The sequence below is a fragment of the Bactrocera neohumeralis genome, chromosome 2, assembly GCF_024586455.1.
Source record: "Bactrocera neohumeralis isolate Rockhampton chromosome 2, APGP_CSIRO_Bneo_wtdbg2-racon-allhic-juicebox.fasta_v2, whole genome shotgun sequence".
Taxonomy (NCBI): Eukaryota; Metazoa; Arthropoda; class Insecta; order Diptera; family Tephritidae; genus Bactrocera; species Bactrocera neohumeralis.
The window spans coordinates 9,465,736-9,489,244 of NC_065919.1; the positions used below are offsets into that span (position 1 = coordinate 9,465,736).

The 23,509-nt window shown below is 35.7% G+C and overlaps 1 long non-coding RNA gene across 1 annotated transcript in view; it reads right to left on the reverse strand.

The window, feature by feature from the left end:
• Positions 1-549: 549 nt before the first annotated feature.
• LOC126767857 (uncharacterized) overlaps positions 550-23,509 on the reverse strand; it is a 54,734-nt gene continuing 31,774 nt past the window's right edge. The window contains exon 2 of the long non-coding RNA XR_007669163.1: positions 550-1,361. This is a non-coding gene — a long non-coding RNA (uncharacterized LOC126767857). The remainder of the gene's footprint in view (positions 1,362-23,509) is intronic.

Here is a 23,509-nt window from a genome sequence, read left to right on the forward strand (position 1 = left end):
TTTCGAAATAAACTAACAACAAATTTATTTGTCTGTATTAAAATATACAAAAATACTCCAAAACTAGTTACCAACTAGTTTTTTTCTGCCCACTTCCATTGCAGTATGAAACTTTTCTTTAAATATAGTAACAACAAATTTATTTCACTGTATTGAAAAATCTGCTGGAACTAGTTACCAATTAGTTTTTTTCTGACCACTTTGATTACGGTTCGGCCCTCCCTGTTATAGCAGTATTTCATCGGTTAGTCTCGTTTTGCGGTACGGTGAATTCATACGCTGTAATTTAATGCTTTTATGGTATATATGTATATATGTACATACATATATAAACACACTCAAACATTCACAAAGAGATATTTCAATGAATAATTGAGTAGTTTTATTTTATTGCTTAATAGAACTTTAACAGGCAATAAACATGAGTAGCATTGTTCTCGGCGGTGCGATAAAAAATTTACAAATATTTGTAATTCAATAAATGTGCAACAATTGCTTTTGGCTTTTATTACTTACCTTAATGATCAAAAACTATTGAAAGCTGTGAACTATTTTTAAGGTGAGCGCTTTATTCAAATAAAAAGGTAATTTTCCCTTTTCTTTACTATTTACATATTTACATACAACAATAAATACAATAAATAACGGAGTTTCGCTCACAAAAACAATTATTGCTTCCAAAGCAAACGCCATAGCATTGTGATATGTTTGTATGTGTGTCTGCGTATACGCAAATTTTGCTCCAGTGTTGGCATGCAAATGGGGCGCTCTGCTCTTGACACCCTTGCTCCGGTAACTTACGGCGAATGCCTGAAATTTGTCACAACAAAGTAAATTGCGCTTGACAATTATGCCTACATTGGTGCAAATTAACTAAGCTGCACTCGACAATCTCGGCATTCGCCACTGGACTGAATGCTAATTGACTGTACTATTGCCCTCAAGGGGCAACACCTTGAATCGCCTTGTTTATGCGCCACATAGAGTGTTTGCGACAGTCACGCCCCCACACAAATGCACATTGCGCTGCACTCACTTCGCCTGGATTACCTTGAGTTGCATTGGTATGCTGCTAAATGGTCCACTGCCAGTCGTTGCGCGCACAAAAGAGGCGCTACGGCGAAACGTATTAATCAATGATAATAGATCGGCTGGCCTCCCGTTAGCAAAGATGCCGGTAATGTTCGAAGCAGGCACAGCAGCGACGCATGATGAATGCGCTGTTCAATATGTTGGCCACAGAGCCATGCTAATATGTTTGGCCTTCGTGACGCTATTGTTATTGGTATTACTGTTGTTTCTGTTGTGGAAGGTGATGAATACAAGCAATTTGATGCTTGGTTTATTGCTGTGCAAATCTCCTGAAAAGAGAAAATCAAATTTATTACAATCGAACATTCAATTGCAGTTGTATTTTCAAACAATACATATGTGTGCGCGTGGTTTTAAAGCAAGTTCGTATAACGTATCATCTCTATATTTGTATACAATGGAATAATTGGGTATTATTAATGCTAAGCCGTCTATATCAGACAGTATAAATAAATGTAATTGGAGGAAGTTAGTAGGCTTATAAATAATTGTGCTGACAATAAATGTTTCCTCACTTACATATGTAGATATGTAAGGCTGTACGCTTCAGTCTACCCCTACAAATGACACAAGCTCAGCGCACTCACACAACGGCCGCAAACAATGAAGCTTAATTCCGGCCAGTAATTTTCTCTTCTCTGTGTTAAGTCAGCAATTACTATATTTTTAACTCGGGCTTTCAGGTGGCCTACAATACACTTACCCTAGCACGCAGACACACACACTCCTAGCGTCACACGAACAAAGGCATAACGCAACGAAAGCAACGCCCAGCGCCGCTTTACATTGTTGTTGCTGACGTTGTCGGCTTAATTGCAGGCGTCGCCACTTCATTTGGCCGACGGCGACACAGAGGGAGCTTTTGTTGTCACTTAAGTTGCCAACACTGACGAGGCCGGCCGGGAGGTGTAAGGCGAGCGCTAAGGCGACAGCAACTGACAGGGCAGCGCAACTTTTCCGGGTATTCATTCATTCGCATTCCGTGCGCAGATCACTGGATCTTTATAAAGCAGAGGATGAGTGTGTAGAGAAGCAACAAAAAAAATTATTAAGCTTCCGTTGTACGGAAGTGCAACGAATGAAGTGTGAAACTTGTGCATTTCTTAATGAAACTGTTTTCTGTGAAAGGAAGAAGAGCGCACACCAAAGTAAATAATTGTATTTTTCAATGAAAAAGAGAATATTGCGCACAATTACAACAAAAACAAAGAAGCAAAGGTTACGTGCATCTAGAACTGTGCTTATACTGCGATGGATTACCTTTACCTTGCAGCTTTCGAAGCAATAGGGAGATGAGCTTGTTGTTTGCAGTATAAGATCGTACGTAATTACGATTACAACTGCGAAGCGCAACGCTAAGCTGGCATTAAGCTATAATTTTGAAGAGCAACACTTTCGTTTGATGATTTTGTGGTTGCCGCCAGCAAGATTATATTTTTGTTATTTCAAAAGCACGATTGAAATATCGAAAAGGCACTCATGGGATTGCCCTCAGATTTAATTCAATACAAATTTTTTAAAACTTTCAAAATTAAGGCTTTATAATCGTGCCATAAGTCGACCTAAAACTTTGCTTCACAGATTTTAAAAGAGAAAAATCTTTAAAGATGTTAAACATTGAATGTGTTTATGAAGCGTCTCAATTTCATCATTCCACCGAAACTAAGTGTGAAGTGAATTTTCTGGCTTGACTGCTGGAATTTCGCTCACACAAGCATATTTTTCTCACACATTTGCTTTTAACATTTCTTCTATTTTATTTGTTTTGCAGTTTGTTTTCCTTCAAAGACGCGCCAAAGCAATGGAGCAGGTGCACATTGGCGTATGAGTGACATTAATTCAATGAAAACAAATATGTATGTGTATGTAGAGACATATAGAACTAATGCAAAATTGTATATAGGTATGCTGTAAAAAAAGTGTAGAATTTTGCGTTGCTATTCGTGTCCACGGCTCCACTCAGATTTTTCAAATTTAATTCTTTTAAATATTTACGTCTAAATTCAAATATCTAGTGTCTGCAACTCGAAACGAGCACGTATTAATATACTAAATGCGCATAATTTAACGATTGTTGAGAAGAAATTCGTACTTGAGCTCATTCATTGAGAAATAATACTAAAAGGTACACTCAACTAGACAGTAATTAAATGCAACAAAAAAAAATGTATTCATCTTTTAAAAATGTAAAGATATATTTATAGATATTTTAAAAAATTTGTAGTGAAATGTTTGAAAAAAAATATTGAAAAAACAAAATTTTGAATAAAAAGTATTGAAAAAAAAAATTTAAAAAGAAATAAAAAAATAAAAAAAAATAAAAAAAATATATATTTCGAGTAACACGCGATTTCCAACGACGCTAAAAACAAACAAGTCCTTCATTTCTGTAGTGATTTCGGCCTTTTTCGTAGATGGAATCTTTAAACAATAAGTCCTTACTAGCGGATATAGTCCAGCCTTACGGTAGGAAAATTAATCAAAGATTCACATACTAGCGGCGTTAAAAAAAATAACTTGAATTTTAACCAAAATTTTACTACTTTTTGGTCCGTCTAAATACGAGTTTTAACTAGATAAAAAAATTGGTAGGTCATTTCATGCAGAACCGTGTATGGAACATGCAGACAAATTTTATAGTCATTACTCAAGCAAGTTTAAATTATATATTTTTAAGAAAAAACATATAAAAATAAACGGATGGCGCAGGTTGCGCCGCTCTGCTACACTCTAGAAGTAAAAAAATTATTACTATTAAATTATTCACTTAAAAATTTTTTTACGGTATCTTCAAAGGTATGGACTATTGAAATATGAAAAAAAAAATTTCATAATTTTAGCAACGCCTTCAATGGCGAAATTTTTGTACCCTTAACTGTGTGTATTAAGTTTTCAACACTCAGAAGAAAACACCGGATACACATATTCGACTTCCTGTCTATATAACCGTGAACTAGTCACATTTAATAGATTCTTACATCTCTTATGGATCAACTCAATCATTATACCATGGACAGGGTTTAACTTGCCCAATGTTTTTAAGACTCTAGAAACAGCTTGACGAGCTAAGCCGTCTATAGGCATACGAACCACTACCATAGTTTTTGAGATATCGTACTGAAATTTTGCACCCTCTGTTTTCTCTCCACGAAACTGTTAATTCAACGGAACGGACGATATCGGACTTCTTTACCATATATCTGCCATATAGAACTGAACGATCACAACAAAGCACTTGTATGGAAAACTTTTAGCTTCGACTAGATATCTTAAAGAAATTTGGCATGGTATATTGCTTAAGACAATGATGTATTCTCCAAAGAAATTGTTTAGATCGGTTCACTATAGCGTACAGCTGTCATACAAACTGAACAATCAAAAGCAAGTCTTGGTTTGAGTGAATGCTATTGTATAGTTTCAGTGCAACCGAAATTAATGTTTTTTCTTACAGAGTATGAACTTGATTATCATGCAGTTGTCATTTGCTCTTTCATATCATCCCTCTCGAATCTCTTTTTTTTTACATTTCAACCAAACTCATATAGAATTTAATCTTCGCTGGCTCTTTTGACTTAAAAAATAATAATAAGCCACGCGCACTTCTCTTTTGATTGTAGAAAATTTCACGTGAAAATTCATAAATTGTTCACCAACAATGCAAATAATCAAGCGCTCCTCTCCAACCGCTTCCAGGCGCATAGCATGAATGACAAGGTATAAATTTATCTCTGTGATATAGCAGTTAAAGCATGAATACCGCCATTAATTCAGCTATTGATTCGCATTATGTAAGAAGTCCTCGCGTTATATGTTACACTGACTCGCGTGTTTTGCATGTTGCCTGCAACTTCTGTTCGCGTGTTAATGTGTGTAAAACGGCAGACAGACAGTCGTCGCAATAGCAACGAATTGCAAATGCACAGAAATAACAAAAGCAGTTGACGCTGGAAAATAAAGCTGCGCGAAGAGAAAACAAAGAGACTCGCAGACAATAACGGATAATAATAAACAAGCCACGCGACATAGAAACATCAATAAAATTGACAAGTGTTGTTAGCGCTGCCGTTGCCCTGACTGACATTGTGTCGCGGCTGTCGCTTGTCAGTGGCATGTCACATTTCATACACAGACACGCCACATGTATGGCACCAGCAAGTCGCCTGCTTGCCACCATGAAATATAATAATTGACGTAGCGTTCGCTATGACACTCGCCGTGTAGTTATTATAAAGTCACCTGTTTTGCTGTTTTGTTGTTTATTATACGAATAATACCAATACAAATAGTATGAAAACAATTTATGGAAGAAGGCACACAGCTGCCGTGCAGGCAATGTGTCATATTTGTAGCGGAAGTCACGGCATGCATAATAAAAATAAGTAAAATCGTATAAATCCAATTTATAAGCCATATGTGCAAATTTCGTATGAAATTAAAAGAGTTTTCATCATTCCAGTTGTCCTCAAAGCGAATGAGGACGAGTTTTTGTTGACTTTGACATACAATAGAAATTCAATTTAGCCGTGTCTGCCAAATTAAAATTCTATTGTATATCAAAGAAATATTGGCATTTGGCAGCCTTGTGGCAAAGTACAGGCAATTTGCTCGATGAGTGGCTATAAAGAAATCAATCACCTGTTTTATGTAGCTTATAAGCTACACGCGTCGCGAAACAATTATTGCGATACACATAATAGCATTACTTCGCTAGCTAATTCCAACTATAAATCATTTATTCTTTAAACAGCGAAAGTATGGATATTAAATTATTTATGTTTAAGTTCTGAACATATTCCTTGTGTGGAAATGTCACTTAAAGCATCTGTGTATGGTCAATAGAAAAGTGCCTCTGACACATAAATGGTATTACTAGAATTTAATACAGAGAATTTTTAATTAGCCCTAACCCTCCGAAGAACCTTGTATAAATTTGACAGCTGTCGGATCATTAGTTTGTGAATTATTAGTTTGACAAATATCTCCCTTCCGTTTTTTGTCTTTTGAATTTTGAATTTCGCGGCTATGTATAAAGCACTACAAAGCTCGTATCTGGCAATACTACACATCTTTGAAAGGTCTTGACATAACCTACAAAACGACGATATGCATGATTAGTTTGGATATTGCGTTCAACAGTTATAGACGTGTAAACATGGAGTTCACTAACGCCGAAATTCGCGCTATTTTAAAGTTTTGCTTCAATAAAGACAAATCCGCTAGAGAAACGTTACTTGAGATTAATGGTGTTTTGGAAGATGGTACTCTATCACTTCGAACTGCTCGTTTCGACGATTCCGAGCGGGTGAAAACGACACCATGGATAAGCCAGCCGGCGGAAGACATGTGACGACGAATACCGGTCCAATCATGAAAAACATCGAGTAAGACCGGCATGTGGCATCTCGTGACATCGCCCAGAAGATGGGAACCATTGTAAACTATCTGCAGAAGGCTGGATACAAAACAAAGCTTGAGCTTGCCGCATGATTTGACGCAAAAAAACTTTTGGACCGAATCAACGCCTGCGATATGCTGTTGAAACGGTACAAACTCGACCCATTTTTGAAGCGGATGGTGACTGACGACAAAAAATGGATCACATACGACAATATCAAGCGAAAACGGTCATGGTCGAAGGCCGGTGAATCGTCCCAAACAGTGGCCAAGCCGGTATTGACGGCCAGGAAGGTTTTGCGGTGTGTTTGGTGGAATTGGAAGGGAATCGTCCACTATGAGGTGCTCCCATATGACCAGACGCTTAATTCTACCATCTACTGCGAAAAACTGAACCGCTTGAAGCAGGCGTTCGACTAGAAACGTTCAGAATTGGCCAACAGGAAGGATTCATCAAGATTTGTTCTGCTAAGTTAAGACGTGGTGAAATGTGTTCCGTACACAGTGAACAAAGTGGCCGCAGAAAAGGGGTTGTACAGGCGAAAACATCAAAAAAGTCCAAAAACGAATTTTGGATGACACTAAAGTTAAGTTCTTCGAGACTGCAGGCAACCCAAAGACAACAACTGAATATGTACTCAACATGATCACGAATAATTGTATAACGGTCGGAAGGTATTAGTCTTCTTGAACTTGCCAGAATTTCTCTTACATTCGGTCGAATTGAAAATTTCTGCATTTTTCTTTTATTTCTGTTTATATTTCGATTACAGTTTTCGAAATTCAATACAAACGATTGACTTATTACATACCGACGTTTGATACTATCTGAAATATGTATGTCTATAAATACCACTTTCTTGTTGCAATTTGGCGAGCCTAAAATCTGCTGCCCTTAATATAAAGTTGTTGCATTACTAGTATGTCAAGAGTGAAATGTTGTGATGTCTCGATAGAAAATAAGGCCGACAAATAAAAACCGAACTACAACTTAAAAGTGAAATTCAACTTTAATTAACAAGAAACTATTCAAAGCTTACCGAAAAGGTAAAATAAATCAGAGAAACGTGCAATCGAAGTGGCAACAGAAATTTAACTTTTGCCACTTTGTGGAAACTTGCTTACAATTTGCCGCTGCAGAGACTCAACAGTCGGTTACATATTTAACATGAAATAACTTTGGTCGTACGCACACATTGACATTTCCAATAGCGTCGTCATTGATTACCGCATTTTCTCAGCTTCAAGCAATTAAGTTGTAGCAATTTCTGTGAAAAGTTGGCAAAGTTGAGAGAAAATATTATATTCTCCCAATAAAACTGAAATAAGTCAATTTAAGGGAGAGTGTTGGTGTAGCTTTTGCATCGTATACTATATATAGTACATATGTATATATGACGCCTCAAACATTATAATTGCTTTGATTTTTAAACAAAACGAATTCATTAAATAAGCTTCAAAATGTAAATATATGCGCTCTTGACTACTAATCATGAAAATTAAAAAAAAAAGTTTTGATCTGCCTTAAATTAACAAGAAATTACATTATTTTTAAAATGTTGCGAAAAAATTCAAAATTCATGATTCGAAAAAATCGTTAAGGAATAACAATAAAATTTAGTATTTTATTATAGAAAAAAATTTATATAGTGAATAGTCGAAAAAGTTTTTTCGTATTTTTATTCAAATTTTTACTATTTTTTTATATTTATAATAATAAATAATATAGCTTCACATACCTTTGACGTTAAACTAAGGTACATCTAATATTATAAGTTCAGTTAACTCTGCCAAGTTATCTTACATATTGACCAAACGGTAGTTTGGAAATCTTATATTAGGCATATGGGAAATATGTAGGTGTAGTATTAACCCGATTTTAAGTATCTTTGGCATTACTATTGTTGCGTCATTAATTTAAGAAAATCTATTATAAAATACTTACCTTGATAAGGCATTCGTAATACCAATCTACTACTTACCTTAATACTTACCATAATCTGTTACAATATTGAACGAAAAGTTGAAGATGATTATACTACCCCTTATTAATACATATTTATGTTACCACTAGTTTAACCCGTTATTTTTAAGATTTAGGCTTAGCAATTAGATTAAGAAATAAAGAACTGGCATTGTAATTGAACCGTATAACCGAACGCACGCGTCTTTTATCTTTTTCGCAAATACATATATAATTTTCGTGACAGGCAATTAGGGTTCAAGTTAATTCGCGCATTCCCAGTGTATATTTTCGCTTCTCAAAAACGCTTGAGAATTTTCAACTATATACTTTTAACAGAAACAGATACTGTCTAAGTTCCATTAAAGTATCTCACATACCATCAACAATATATAAGAAGTTAAGTAACCGGATAATTGATATTGGTCCATCCATTTAATCAATTTTAGTTACATAGATGCGCCGTTAGTAGAAGAACATGATCGCTAAAGGGGTTACAAAGATTTATGGATTATGGTAACAAAAAATTTAACTTTTTTACTGTTTTATTGAACTCTACAACACTTCTAGAATGTTGTTATAAAATTTCTAAGTTGATCCGTCTAATAGTTTCGGAGGTACAGCCTTAAGAATTTGTGCGTTTGAGTCTAGCTAGGCTAAGTGCGACGTCTTTAAACGTGTTTTTCTCTAAACTGTGATTTTGGAGTCGGTAGGCAAGCTTTCTCGAGCATTCCTCAACCGATCTTCATGAAATTTTACACAGGCCTATAAGATTTCGTAAAAATGTCTACTAAAAATCCAATTAGCAATTTTTTATACTCTCGCAACAAAGTTACTAAGGAGAGTATTATAGTTTTGTTCAAATAACGGTTGTTTGTAAGTCCTAAAACTAAAAGAGTCAGATATAGAGTTATATATACCAAATTGATCAGGGTGACGAGTAGAGTTGAAATCCGGATGTCTGTCTCCGTCCGTGCAAGCTGTAAGCTGTAACTTGAGTAAAAATTGAGCTATCATGATGAAACTTGGTACACGTGTTTCTTGGCTCCATAAGAAGATTAAGTTCGAAGATGGGCAAAATCGGCCTACTGCCACGCCCACAAAATGGCGAAAACCGAAAACCTATAAAGTGTCATAACTAAGCCATAAATAAAGATATTAAAGTGAAATTTGGCACAAAAGATCGCATTAGGGAGGACATATTTGTACGTAATTTTTTCGGAAAAGTGGGCGTGGCCCCGCCCCATACTAAGATTTTTATACGTATCTCGGAAACTACTATAGCTATGTCAACCAAAGTCTACAGAGTCGTTTCCTTCAGGCATTTCCATGTACAGTTCAAAAATGGAAGAAATCGGATAATAACCACGCCCACCTCCCATACAAAGGTTATGTTGAAAATCACTAAAAGTGCGTTAACGGACTAACAAAAAACGTCAGAAACACTAAATTTTACAGAAGAAATGGCAGAAGGAAGCTGCACCCAGGCTTTTTTTTTAATTTAAAATGGGCGTGGCGTCGCCCACTTATGGACCAAAAACCATATCTCGGGAACTACTCAACCGATTTCAATGAAATTCGGTATATAATATTTTCTTAACACCCTGATGACATGTACGAAATATGGGTGAAATCGGTTAACAACCACGCCTTCTTCCAATATAACGCTATTTTGAATTCCATCTGATGCCTTCTCTGTATAATATATGCATTAGGAACCAATGATGATAGCGGAATAAAACTTTACACAAATACGGTATTTGAAAAATATGTAAATGACGATAATGAAATCTCGATTATCACTTTATCATGCGAGCGTATAAAATGTTCTGTGACACCCGAACTTAGCCCTTCCTTACTTGTTTTCCTTTGTCCAAGTTCTAAGTTAAGATTTGTACTAAAACATGTATTTTTTCACCTTTGATGATCTTGTAAGGACGTGGGCCAACGTGGGCGCATCTTTTTTCCGGGGGATCACCGGAAATGGCGCCTCAATGAACGAGTTTAAAATATTTTTTTCCAAAAAAATTCATCTTTACTTGTCGTTAATGCTAACTCTATCACAAAATAATGCATTATTCCAAATTGTGTTTCGTTTTTCATTAGAACAATACGAATTTTTCGTCTATCCTGCTGACAGACTCAACATGTTTTGTCGATATTTAAGCGCCTTCTTCTAACGCTTGCAACTGCTTGCTTTATAGTGTGCTAATTCTGTAATTCGGTGAAAGCTTACAAGCAGCTGATGCGCGATTAGGCGCTGGCAAAATAGCGGTGTATTAAAAATCTCTTACCATTATACAAGTATTACGGTGAACGGTAATTGACATTTATGCAAGTGTTATAGCTGACGGCGATAACAAAATGAAACAACTAACTGGAAGCAGCGAATACAAGCATAGTCTTGCCTTTTCCTAGAACGAATCCTAGCGATGATGGGCAATTGCGTAAGGCGGCGCACGTGGCGTATGAGTAATGGCCGGATGAGCTCAATTTTAGTGGCACTCAGGCGCGGAAGTTGTGCGAGCTTAGCTGTTTGTTGTGGGCGCTGCACAGCAAGGACACTCGCAAACTGTGTGGCGAGGGACGTGAGTGGCACCAACAAGTAAAAGGAAATTTATTTAAAATTATATGCTTGGGAGAAAAGGACTCTTCACTAGTGAAAAAGACAAATTAAAAGTCTGCTGTATAAATATAGTTACACGCTTTGGCTTAAAGGTCGATTTTACAAGTAAGCATATTAAGACAAATATTTATTTAAAAAAGTTTACCTAAGAAAAATACTGAGATGTTATTATAAATTACTAGCAACCCGTCCCGGCTTCAGACGGGTATTAAACAATCATTTCAAAAGTTATAATTTTCTACACACTCTCCCACACATACTTTCTCGTTTTTGCGTGAAGTCCTTAACAATTAGTTAAATAAAAGAAATTCGAACATGAAAGAATATTTTTTTGTACTATTATTATTTTTTTAAATTTTGTAAAAAGGCCTTTACTATATATTTTACTTTCTCTGCTCCTGCAAAATAATTTATTGAATCAGAGCTTCCCTGTGAACGGTATTTGATGTTAATTTATTTCATGGCAGCAATATAAATTGATTTTCAGGACCTCCGGCCTGCGATAGATCAACTTACAGTTGGTTATGAGTAAAACATTCTCTTCATAGGTCAATCCCTACTATTTCGTAAGTTTGGTCTTAAGACTGGTTAATAATTTGAGCGCGAGAAGTTTCACCAGAAATTGAAGCCATTTAAATGAGATTGGCAGATCACTTGGGATCATTGGAGTCCTTGGTATATAAGCTAGTTGACCAGCTGCTGGTCCGATGATATTAGCTGCTTTAATTTCTTAATAAGCAGCCTCGTCCGTTGCGCATGCTTGGAGGACTTAAATTCCTCAAAAGCATAACTGGAAACCCAATTTTTAAAGCAAACTCATGTGGTGGCAGTCCAGCAGGGTTTAATGAATTTAAAAACTCCTGGAGATAATGGACTTCGTCTTCGATATTAGTCACGGTGTCCATCGATTTGTATTTTTTTAATTCTTCGGGAACTTTTTGAATAATTAGATCGTTTATTTCGTTAACACTATCATTCATGGGCTAAACTGTTGCCATAGAACACAACCAATGAAATTCCTTTCGTGCAAATTCTTGACGTCAGGGTATGCTGCATCTATTAAAATTTCTAAGCTATGAACTGTTTGGCCTAGAGACTCATTCAAAAGAATATTACAATTACGTCTTAAATTTGGAGTGCGAAAAATTCCTTCCCCTAGTTTAAGCAGTTGCTGTGGAAAATCACCATCAGTAATTCCATGACAATGCGCTCTCAGATTCGTCCGTAATTTTATATTTTCAATTAAAGTCCATAAGGACGTCGATATTAAGCATATTTTGATGATATCTGCTCGCGTACCTCCGTTAATCACAGGAAGAGTCTGTCGGAAATCTCCAGCAAATACAAAAGTTATCACACCCATGAGAGGAAAGGAGTTTCTAAGAACTTTTTAATATTCTGTCCATGGCCTCTATATGTGCTTTATGGCTCATGGTGCATTCATTCCACATAATCAATGAGGCGTCTTGCAATAGTTAACCAAAAGGCTCATTTTTGCGCATAGAACATATCGATTGTTGTTCAATACTTATGGATAACGAAAGTTTAAACATGAATGTTTTTCATCCTTTATCAGAGTTGCAGCGATTCCTGACGAAGCAACTGCTATCGCTATCTTCCCTGATTGTTTTAATTTAGCAAATATTAAATTTTCAATAAATGTCTTGCCAGTCACCTCGGTCATCAAAAAAGAAAGTTGTTTTTGTTATTGTTCACGCTATAACTACCGCCCTTATCAGTGTTTTGCAGCTTAGCTTTTTGTCTAAATTTAACATCCTCTGTTAAAAGTAAGTAACGATATTCTTTTTCTGAATCTATGCTCGTAAATCGGTTAAAAATTAATATTTTCTGATTTTTTTTACAAACCATTCTCATTGGATTACCTTCCAGTGGTTCAGGCCATTTTTCATTTCATGAAACGGTTTAGTCAGCTCTAGCGAACAGACAGAAACCCAACATATTTTTATATATAAGATATGCTTTGTGGAAACTGATTCCCAATGGAGCTGCAGAGTATATTTTATTGTACTCTAAATATATAATTTTTCTAGACATATACTTTCAATTGCCTAAAACAAATTTCGCATATTTCTTGCCCAATATCTACTATGTAGAACGCGTTTCGAACGTACGTAGCCATACAAGTAAATAACACCTATGATGAGAAAGCACAAAATATTTCTGTGCCACAAAGAGAACTAAAATTTCGTAAGTTCGGTTGCGATAAAAAATAGCAAAGCATTACTTTAAAGTTAGCCTCCCATACAACTCTGTTAGGAAAAGCAAGAGTAGGCGCTTGGCATTTCTCTAATAGTCCAAGCTTAATCAGGCTGAAGAGAATTTCTGATGAGCATAATCTCTAGCGTAAAATGCAATAAGTATGGAAAGGCATCGCTAGTTAATTAACGCAATAAATCGCATGTAGTGTGCACCATATATCACTTGTAAACGCACAAATGTACAGTTAATTAAGTCCTTCAAATTATTTGAATACAAAGCTGCCACACAAATATCCACGTGTGCATATGTATAAGTAGAAATATTCACTGGCTTATTCCTGCAACAGCGGTTGCAAGTAATTTGCATTTCGTTTCTACCTATTTACTGCCTACTTTCTCACCCACTAACCACACTACGCATATCCAGGTGAATGAATATTATTAATAGTATAGCACCTTTGAATTCAATATCGCGCCATGTTTTATGCAGTTTGCAAATCAGCAGTTGTGGCTTTTCTTGTAACGGAATAATTGAAATGCTCTGCACCAATTAGTTGTAAATTACAAATCGGTTGAAGGTAGTCCACAATACTGAGAAAATATAACATATTACTACCGCAAATTGCACGTAAATGTGAACTTTATTGGGAAACCTTTTAATTAGACTTCCATGGCACACGGGTCTACAAAGAAACGTTAATTGCTGTCTTCGGAAGTGCCAAAAAAAAGTTCCCCAACTGATGACATAATTCGGGCAGAATGAGTAACTGAAACAAAAAAATTTAAAAAGGCAATTAAAGTTGACAGTAATTTCTAAGCAATGACCTGTTACTATCAAAAATTAACAAAGTGACGTAATTCTGAAAAAAAAATCGTAAAAAATTATCGATTTTTTATGTCAAATTGACAATTTTTAAGCAATCAAAAAGATCGTATATCATTGTGTAGTAAATATATCCTAGAATACCCAGTTTCAATTTGAAGTCGACCAGTCAGTCAGTCTCGTTGAGTTATAATATCAGCAATTTCGAAAAATGTCATTTCGAGAAAAAGGCGTTTCAACTATCCGATTTACATATACCTGCTAACGATCTCGCTTTAGAGCTTTGCCATTCAAAAACTATTCAAGATACGATCTTACTGATTTCACAAGATATTTTATAAAATATAAACCAGTGAAAAGGCAAAACAAAGAAAATCAATTTTTAAAAGTGTACGCACAGTTACACTGAGGGGCTCAACGGGAAATTTGAAAAATAAATCAATAAATAATATATAAATACGCCAGAGACCCGATATTTCAAACATGAAATAATATGAGAAGACTTTGTATGAGCCGATGCCTAAATTGTACAAAGGACATGGCACTGCCACCTTTTAAGTAAAACACATCTCTAGAGATTAACCGAAAGCAGTATACTTTGACATTTCTTTATTGCATTTGCATTGCTATTTCCTATATAAAAAAAATTAAATTCGTTTTGAACCTTTCACTTTCCAGTATACAAATCAAGAAGCAATTAAAATAATGGGATAAATCTTGCAAAAATAGTGCCTTTAGAAAATGCCGCTTAACGGCCAGAAATTCTTCAAGTAGAATGAAAACTATTCAAGTAACCGAATATGTGAGCTCCAATGCCTATAGTTGACTTTTTTACTGAAAATATCGGTCACTGTGTGAGATATGTGTATAATTCAAATTCAGAAGAATACCTTTCTGATAGTATGTAAGTGTGTGAAAAGTGAGTTGAATCGAGTTAATACTTCCGTGAGCTGCCATATAGCTAATACAATGCTTTTCGAACTTCTGATAGATTTTACTCTATATGATTTGTGCTGGTATGTAAGGTAGCTTAAGGGGGTACTCTCTTGTGAACGCATACATTTTACCACTTTTTAGGATTTTTTTTATGCGACAACAAAATTCAATCATTTTAATTTTGCAATATATTTTTATTTGTATTTTGAAATGTACAAAAAAAATTTTTTTTTTTCGTTTTTTACATTTTTAATATATTTTTTTTTTAAATCAAAGTAGTTCACTGGTCATGGTGATAGCGGCTGTTCATGTTGTCTGAAATAAAAAAAATCGAATGGATTATTATTCAGTAGTTCTGCGGCTATCGTCCCTACCAAATATAACCAATTTCATTAAAAAAAAAAACAAAAATGTCGAACTTCAAAAAAAAAGTCACGAAAAACTTGTTTTTTTTTTGTTAAAAATCGTTTAAAAAAGATATGAAAATATTTACGAAAGTAAACAATTCAGGTAGGGACGATAACTACAAATGAGTAGAAGAACGTATGTAAATTTTAAAGCAATCGGTTGAATACTTTTTTTTTAGGACCATGACAGTTTCAGAAAATGATGATTCGAGAAAAATGCAGACTTGCCATGGCGTCTGGTAGACAGTCGCTTATGACACGTCGGCGACTATGAGCTGTAACTTATCAAATACTATGAATTTCGGTCTGAATTTTTCACAGCATGTTTTCAATAGGTTTTACTGTCAAAATATAAAGAAAAATCAATTTTTCGAATTGATTGCATGAGAATACCCCCTTAATGAAATTCAGGAAACATTTTGTTAGTATGTGGCATGTTAATAGTATGCGGTATTACTAAACAGAGATAAAATCGGATCGATACTACGCTTCACTTCCATATATACCACATATAACGATTCTACTTTATTTAGAATCGGTTGTACAAGAACTTTGTCTTCTTTACTTGCTTTTTAACTTAACTGTTGTACATATATTTGGGTGTCCCTTATTTCATGAGCTCTTTTTTTTTTTTGTAGGAACCTTCAGAAGCCTCATTTTTTGCCCTACAAAAATTATTTATCTTTGCTTAAATCGGTCGTGCATTAATCATTTTATATTTCCCATGTATGTGTACATATTTGAGGTGAGGCTTTTTAATCTTTTGCAATCATATCTTTATTTCCAAAGCAAATTTGCAATGCAAATATTCTTATACAAAATTTAACGGCTTATAAAAAAGTCCAGAATATTTTATACCCTATATTGGTATACGAAATATACACGAGGTTTGTAGCACCGAGAAAAAACGTCAAAGAACGTATAAAATATTTATATGCTTAAATGATAAGCATGACGAGCTGAGTCGATTCAACCATGTCCGTCTGACTGTCAGATCGTTTGCCCGTCTGTGTGTTTATACGCAAACTAGTCAGTCAGTTTTTGAGATATCGATCCAAATTTTTGCACACGTTCCTTTGTCTCAAAGAAGTTGCACATTTGTCGGAACTGCCGATATCGGGCCACTATTACATATAGCTGCTATGCAAACCGAACGATCGGAGTCCAGTGTTTGTATGAAAAACATTTTCTTTTGAAGTGATATCACACGCAGTGTGGCATGGGTTATTATCCAAAGCATTGATGCAATCTTCAAAAAAATTATGGTGGTCGGACCATTATAGCATATAGCTGCCATACAAACTAAAAAGTTGGAATCAATTTCTTGTAAGTAAGTTTTGGTTTTTGTGGTTTGCATTATAGCGCCGGTGCAACCAAAGTTAACGTTTTTTTTTATTAATTTTCATATGCCTTTAAAAGCTATACGCAGTTAAAATTATGCATCGAATATTTTCAGCATTCACACAATACATGTACATATACAGTCCGTGTTGCTCATACGACATGGTGTACTGTGTGAGTATTATTAAATTTGGTGCATAAGTTTAATTGCATGTAAGTTTTAAAGGAGCGCTCTAATGAAAAGAATTATATACAGAACTTTTCTATAGAACGGAAGATTTTGTACTAGTATATTGTTTTTCCAATGCTAAATGTTCGGTCATTTAATGCAAAATATTACAAAAAATGCGTGATATGTACATAGTAAAGAGAAACCATGGCTTAGACACGGTTTAAATTGAAAATAAAGCGCTTCTGTAAGTTGTAAAAAGAAGATGAGCGAATATGAGTGCATAAGACTAACTTTAGTTTCTCCGAACCGACTCGTAAAAAGTTGCTCAGTAACTGTTACCACGAATTAGAGTGTGTTCAAAAAGCGAGCTTTAATTTAACGCCTTCCTTTATGAAAGCTTTAACATAAATAAATATATGAAGACTAAAGTGACATTACTTTTTTGGAATAATCTATGATCCTCATCTTACTATTGCTAGCAAAATATTTTACACTGCCAACTATTTAGTAAAGCAAATTATTAGTGGCAAGAAAACTCCAATTCACTCTGCCTAATTTAAGACAACCGTTATGGAAACATGCTTCACGTGTATTTGCCAAGCGCAGCGAACACAACACGTGCGTTTACCAATTAAGCTGCTTTCGTAGAACTGTCCATAAGCGGTTAATTAGTTCAGCAAGGTTAGCAACGCTGCTTGGCGAACTGTTTGTGCTAGATTTACCAATATTTTTGCTTAGCAACTTGTTTATCCATGTATGTACATATATCGATAGCAGCGTGCGGCAAGCGAATGCGAAAAAAGTTAAGCTGAACCAATTAAGCCATGCATCAATCGATGGTACTTTGGCGAAAGGTTTGAAATGACTATTTTTGCACGAAAATTTTAAAACCTCAATATTCAACATGCACTAAGAATTTTATTTTAAAGTCAAAATCATTTAATCTTTGCAAGCGCAGAGATGTTTTTCAGCAATTATTATATACACGGTGTGCATTACCCCACAGACACTTTCATCAAATGCAGTCATGCAATGCATCTGTTTTTTACTACAATACTTGTAATTTAATTCAACTGACAAAGGATAACCGACGCGTCCGGACATACGAAAAGCGCTCAGCGCTCCCACTCAGAACGAGCGTGCGAGCAGGGAAACATGTGGCAACCGCAAACCGAAGAGAGATTGGGTTTTTCAACGTGGCGTGGAGCGGCGGGCAGGTCAAGCAAACTGTCAACCTACATTTTTACTCCGAAGTGTTGAAAGTGTCAAATGTGCAGCAGCACACACATCATGCGCACTCACACCCTGGCACAATATTTACCCTCGTTTTCGAATGCCAACCAGACAATATAAGCATATGTAGGTATATGTAGATATAAACAAATGTATATTCTGGGGCAAAGAAAAACACGCATTTGTGGCACCAACTAAACGATTTAACCGCAATGCAACGTCTACCCTTAAAGTAAAAAATGTGATTTTATATGAGAAGGGTCCATGCTGCAATATCTCTTATCTTTCACTATTCTGCAGCAACTTTCTTAATGCGTTATTTTCTTGTTTCTAAGGATAATATCCTTTGGCAGTTTACACTTGTTCAAACGTTTTTCGTTGCATTTTCTCTCCAATAAGCAGCAACTGATATTGCATTTTTCGTTTCGCTTTCCTCTGTGACAGCGCAGCAAACAGTTTCTTTAAATGGTTCAAAGCAACACAATGCAACCGGAGGGTTGCATGCCAATCGATACAGTTTCGTACATATATAGACCCTGCAGAGAAAGGCAATATACGCATCTTTCTTCATGTGTGTCGTAGCTCAAGACTTGTGCATACGAATTCTGCTTGCAGCAAATGCAAGATTTTTGTATGTTAGAGTACGCAACCAATTGAAAATTATGCGAAGTTCCTTTAGTGCTGAACGTCGAAATTGTGCAAACTTTTCATGCTTTCTTGCTGGGTATGTACACATGTATTTGCAACTCCTGCCTGTAGTATGAGAAAGTAGGAAGCCATAACACGCTACTGATAAAAAATAGTAAGAGTTTGGCAACATGCAATGGAGTATGTGGAAGATTTTATTTAGATAAGAGAATAATAAATTTTCAAAGACGGCATCACACACATTCAAGTTATATATTTCGTGTTCAATATGGTTTCAAATTTAAATTAAATTATTTAAAATAATTTATGTATATTTCGGTCTGTGAAGCAAGTCTGACTGTCTGCTTTCAATTGATGGTAATTTTTGTTATACAATTTTTCATTGCTTCGTACAACTTATTGATTGGCGATAAACATTTAAATATAAAATTAAATTTAGAAGCTAATACTCGCATACCAATTGAAAATAGATATTGTTAGTTAGTTTTGGATAAATATTTTACTTATTTTAAAGCAAAGTTGCTTAAGTAAAGCGAAGACTTAATGAAATTAGAGTTCTCTCTGAGAGAACAGATAGCTGAAAAACAATTCAGTGATTTTTGTGCGATTTCTGCCAGCATCGTATATTTCAAGCGTACTTTTCAGGAGCCACTCATTGGTGTAGTGAAGAAATAGAACACTGAAAACCTGATAAAATTTTGTATGTCCTTATATGGAAGCCGAAAAACCGCACATCTAATGAAGCGATGCCAGCTGATGTGGTGAAAAGTCAATTAGCGTTGAGAAACTTGACAACATCGTCAAAGGGAGAAGACGAGTTCAATACCAGATTGTTGAATAAGTTTTGTCATTCGATAAGAGAGGGCGTTGCTACTAGCCCATTTTTTTTTTTTTTTTTTTTTGTTTTTTTGGTGCACCCTTCACATGAAGGTATGTGAAGTTTTATTACTGTCACATCTGTCAATTCATTCTTTGTTTACAAGCCCTTTAGTGTCGCCGTGTCACAGTACTTTTTTACAATGGAAAAATTGAATAAGATGCAGTGATAAAATTCTTATTTTTGGAAGGTGTAGCACCGAAAGAAGTTCACGAACGAATGTTAAAAGTGTACAATGATTGTTCACCTACTATAAGAACAGCATAAAGATGGGTTGCTAAATTTAAAAGTGGTCATACATGCCTTGAAGACGATCCACGTGAAGGACGTCCGAAAAGCGCATCAACACCAGAAATCTTAAATGGATATGGTTTTGGAAGGTCGTCGATTGACTAAGAGAGATTTAGCAAAGGCTCAACACATCTCCCTAGGCAGTGTGAGCTATATTTGAAGTGAAAATTTTGGGTTTTAGAAAGCTGTGTGGACAATAGGTGCCGCATTTGATAACAATGGAACAAAAACACTTTCTAATGCGATTTTCTCAGCAACATTTGGAGCGTTTTAAAAAGGATAAAGCAGATTTTGTGCATCAACTCATCACTATGAATGAGACTAGTGTCTACTATCATGATCTTGAATCAAAACAAGGGCTAAGGAGTGGTGTGAACCTGGCTGTTCGGCTTTGAAACGAGTTCGAGTCCGGAAATCGGCCAAGAAGGTTATGGCATCAGTTTTTTGGGTTACGAGATGAATATTGTTTGTGGATTACTTGCAAACTCATAAAGCAATTATTTTTGAACATTATTGTAACCTTTTGGGCCAGTTGAAGAAAAAAAATCGTGAAAAAAGAACCGGTTTGATGAAAATGCTTTTTCATCAGAACAATGCACCGTGTCACAAGAGCATTTTGACAATGGCTAAAGTCTATGAATTAAAGTTCAAATTATTGGAGCATGAACCGTATTCACCAGATTTCGATATTAATAGATAATAAAGTGCATTTTGAAGCATAAAATTGTGTTTTTCATATCAAACGACAAAACTTATTGAACGATCTGGTATATTCATGAAAACATACGAACCTTTATGGAGAATGAGAATCTTAAGGGACGGTTAACGTTTGTTCTAAGTAAAGAATTGTTAACTGGTAGCCATGAGGTGGCTCAGTAAGTGGAGTGCGCCTGAGAGAGATGCCGTCGGTAGCTTGGATACTGGCAAGACCTCCATAGCCGGTAAGGCTAGTAAGGTAGTCATAATAGACAAAATCATAAAAAACTCATACTTTCTCGACTATAAACGAATGCTAAACTTAAATCATTTCACACTTAAAATTTTATTAGAACAGCGCTAGAGTATAAAACCTTACGTTTCATACGCAGATAGTAAAAATGCCAATGTTTGCGGATACTAGCTTGACTATATGTATATTAAGTACATAATTCGATTTAACGCCTTTCGTGAGCAGCCATAATTTTCCTCATGCTCTGGTAACGATGGCGTTTATTTATGGTGCCGCCGCCCGGCAACGTCTCGTGTGTATGGCATTAGTCCATAATAAAATTTTATGCCCAAACTGTGGCGCAGTGTCATTACACAAATGCCTGTCGGCTATATTCTGTGTGTGTATGTATTTGTGTGTGTGTATTGATGGCAATCTTCTGCTTGTCAGTTAAGCTTGTATATCTCGCCTCTGCCTGCGCATATCTTGGCCTTTATTGTTTTGCTTGGTAATGAATATCATTAGGCATCGATGAAACCAAAGCGAATGACATAAAATTCGAATGCGATTCGACAAAATCGACAAAATCGAAGGCCACACCGCAAATAATGGCACTACGCTAGCTATGCACAGATCGTTTTCGTATGTAAATCTTTACTTATATGCACACAAAGTGGGCACGCCTTAAAGTATGCCACAATAATTTCCATACCCATCTGTCCGCAGCAGCAGGCACCAATAAGTGGAAAGGCAGAGTGTGAATTAAACGGAAGACCCTGAATAACTGAATGCCAAATTGTCACAAAATCGAAATCAAATACTAATACTACAATAGCAACAACAACAAGCACTTTAATCAAAGCAAGGAAATGAAATCAACGAGAATTCAATGAATAATTTTCGCTTCTGCAAAATCTGCAAATAACACAATACAACTAAATGGCGACGACATTGTCGTTGAAAAGTTTCGATGTCATTTGGCGGCTGCCAATGCCCGGCGGCACTTTGCGCACTCAATTGTTTTATTTTTATGTTGTGTTGGCACTTGTTTTCCACTTTCGCTTTCCCTTTTACTTTCACTTTCGCCATGTACTTTGCTCCACTTGGTCTTCAAGGCTTGATAGCACCGAATACAGTTAAATCGGCCGCATTCGTTGCTGTTGTGCCAACCACTGTTGCCCCTTAGTACACTTATAAGCGGTGTGTGGTTGTTGGCGACTGTGTTGAAGTAAGTCGGCCAGCAGCGAAATCAGATTACCGCTGACAGCTGGCTGGCTGTTCCCGTTGGCTTTGACCCACAGAGCCACATATTTAAGTGAATTTGTGTGTTGACGGAACAGTTACCGTTCATTGCTCATTTACTAATAAACTTCATATACGAATCTATATAAAGAAGAGTTGTCGTTGTATAGTTGGGGTGTTGAGTTGTGAGAACCTGTGTCTTTGCTTTAATGCAGTTGTCAGAATTTTCTATTTAAAGCCAATGCAAGAATATTTGCAGTACACATCACGAGAAATTGAACGAATATACATTACATTATTTGAGCCTACAAACCAGTTTAATTTTAACTGTAACTAAAATCTGCAGTTTCAGCTCTACTATCTACTCTTCAACCATCAAACATCAAAATGTTAAAGCCTGCACGCATATGGATACTGATGAAGATACTGATCAAGTTAAAGGATAAAGTCCAATATTCGTTGCTGGCAAAGCCAAAATATTTTAATTAAACGCAAAATTTTGCAGATTTCATTAAGCAAGCACACAGTTGCAATTATGTACACACAACTTACTTGCTAAGCAAATATTAGTAATTCATTAAGCCACATCAAATTGTAAGAGTTAGTATACGGAAGTTAGTTGATATGCTTAGTTTAATTGTCCATCTTGCTTGTCGAATATGTTAAAAATTTACAACTTTGTGTTTATCAGTCAGCATTATTTCCATTCCATCGGGCTGCTCTGCGTCATAAGTTTGTAATGTTAAATATATAAAATAAGTAAATTGGCATGCAAACATTGCAAATGCAATAAGCGAACATAATAGCATTGATTTCAGTTTGTTCAGTCGAATTGTGAAATTCAATGGAACATATGTGGCCGAGAACAAAGTTGAGCTATCGCTGTTTAATAAATTAACTGCGAAACAAATTTCACAAAGTTCATGAACTGTACCATTTAATTCACTCAAATTGTGCCGAAATACATTTTCGCTTTTTAAATCATTTTGCGTTATTTTCCACATTTAATTTCGTATTTACCGTTACTCGCGCAGTACAAAATCATGTTTCATATTTCCGCACAAATTGACTGACGACCAAAAATTGCTCAGAAGCCAGCATGCGCCGTCTCATCGATCGACGCTTGTGACCGATTATTTGACCAAAAATAACATTTTAACCATTAACCACACCCTGTATTCACCCGATATGGCACCGTGCGAGTTCTTCCTTTTCGGAAAAATTCTTAAAAATGCATTTGCCCATGAAAGGAAAGCGTTATGCAAACGTAGAGGCTATTCAAAAGGCTTGCACCGGCATCTTGGCGGTCATACCGGC